Here is a 2,562-nt window from a genome sequence, read left to right as displayed (position 1 = left end):
GGTTTCCTCCGTCACTGAAGCAAGCAAGCCTCATGTTAGTTTCAAGCTGCCTGGCTGCCCGCCGCCATCTTGGCTGTCAGTTAATTTGCATATCTCGCTTATTAGTCAATGGGAAGGGTAGTGGTCGTATGCCAATTACCATGTTTCTCTGTTATTAGATAGGATAACTTTTTCTTTTTCCACATATTAACTTTTCAAAGTAAGTGACTGTGGCCATTTGGAGAATGATCACTTAAAAACTAAAATGTAAAAGGGTAGAAGAGGAAGGTTGAGGAGTCATTCTCATTTCTAGCAAGAATTTTTAGAAAGTCGTCTTGATTATCCATGAGAGGTAAATCACTATAGAAAGCAAGGTTTGGAGTGAAGATGTTGGAGTCCCTGGAAGCCATCAGAGCCATTAATTGAGGGAGGGTTAAATAATACTATTCTCCCAATGAAGTAAATGTAATAAGAACTTTTGTGGTTTGAGAGCTGAAAGGGTGAAAACCTGCTTAACCCCTAATAATACTATCAGCAAGATATAGAAATTATTTCACAAGAAGCAAATCCCAGAGTCAGTTAATAGTGTTCATGGGGTTTCTGGTGCCTTAGAAAAAGACTAGATGGGCTGAAAATGTGAGTATCAAAAGCTGTGTCCTTGCAAACTTAGGTGTGGGATACCCTTACCTAAGCATAACACAGAGAAAGTGGATTATCTACTATGCAGACCACCCTTCAAATATTCTCAGTAGCCCTAGCTCAGCGGTTCTCAACCTGTGGGTCGCGACCCCTTTGGGGGTCGAATGACCCTTTCACAGGGGTCACCTAAGACCATCGGAAAACAAATATATAATTACATATTGTTTTTTGTGATTAATCACTATGTTTTAATTATGTTCAAGTTGTAACAATGAAAATACATCCTGCATATCAGATATTTACATTACAATTCATAACAGTAGCAAAATTACAGTTATGAAGTAGCAACGAACATAATTTTATGGTTGGGGGTCACCACAACATGAAGAACTGCATTAAAGGGTTGTGGCATTAGGAAGGTTGAAAACCACTTCCCTAGCTGGTTTTGCTCAGTGGATAGTGTTGACCTGAAGACTGAAGGGCCCCGAGTTCAATTCCAGTCAAGAACATGTACCTCAGTTGCAGGATTGATTACCGGCTCTGGTTGGGGCACATGCAGGAGGCAACCAATCGATGTGTCTCTCTCACATTGATGTTTCTCTCTCTCTGTCTCTCCCCATACCTTTCACTCTCTAAAAAAATCAATGGAAAAATATCCTGGGGTGAGGATTAACCAAATATATATATTCTCAGTGACTTTCGCAGGTATGAGCCAGAAACCAACCTTCAGAATCTGTCAAAAGACCATTTGCCCATAGTGACATCATGTGGCTGCAGGAAGTAATGACCCATCTCCTGTTCCCCTTACTAATCTCAACTTTGAAAACATATAAATTCCTAGAGTTCAAAAACTATCAGGAGGTAACCTGAAATGAAGATGCTTAACTTCCTCCTAATTCGGCATGTGAGAGTTCCAGTTGATTTCATTGTTGTTGCTGTTGTTAAAATGGAAAAATAAAGCATTTAAAGTTATAATTGTCCTCTAGTATATATAGAGAGATTCAAAATAGGAAAAAAATATTTGCTACTCATACCAATAAAAATTGGGCTTTGTATAAAAGCCTGAATGTCATTTTTATAAAGGAAAATGTACTGGAAACTTTGGAACTCTAGAACAGAAACCATCAGAACTATTCTGGCAGATGTAGAAGTTGGGAGCCTGGAGCCCTTGTAACTCAGACTCTCCATGTGCTTGCCTAGGTCTCAATAGTAGCCTCACACCCCCTCCACAAAACCGAAGCACCCAGCGTTTTTTGATGATGTAAAGCCCATGAAGAATTTAAAAGAGATATTACCAGATCATCTGTGTAGGACAGAGGATATTTTTAAGGATGTGAGGAGGACAAGGCAATATTGGGAACAAGCATAGAATAGACTGTTGAACCTCAGAGGGAAGGCAAGAGAGTGTGGGTTGGAAGAGATCAACCAATGAACTTGTATGCATATATGCATAATCCATGGACACAGACAATAGGGTGGTAAAGTCCTGTGGTGTCTGTGTGTGTGTGGAGAGGGGAGGAGCTGGCTAGGAGAGGTCATAGGAGAAAAAGGGGACTTACGTAATACGTTCAAAAATAAAGATTTTATTCTACAACTAGAAGGAAAGAGAAAAGCACACTGAGACTCAGAGGAGGTGCAGTGCGGAAGTAAAGTGCAGAGGTATGGAGGCGCACACGGCAAGGGCTGGCAATTGAGGACACGGCTGTCTTTTTGAATCGGGAGGGAGTCTCAAGCTCCCAACTGCTCTGAACTCCAGTTCTGGGAAGTCTCTGGGGACCCAGAACTCATACGGGGAGAAACTGGACTGTCTGGCAGCAGGCAGAACTAGGAACTTGAGGGCGGCTTTCCCTCAGAGGTGCTTGTGGCAATTACCAGGACACTGAGACGTGCGGCCCCTTGGGGCAGGGCTGAGAATGCGCCACAGCTGCTTGCTCACCCTCTTCA

Source organism: Myotis davidii, unplaced genomic scaffold (assembly GCF_000327345.1).
Source record: "Myotis davidii unplaced genomic scaffold, ASM32734v1 scaffold859, whole genome shotgun sequence".
Taxonomy (NCBI): Eukaryota; Metazoa; Chordata; class Mammalia; order Chiroptera; family Vespertilionidae; genus Myotis; species Myotis davidii.
Note: the sequence above shows the minus strand (reverse complement) of the source record.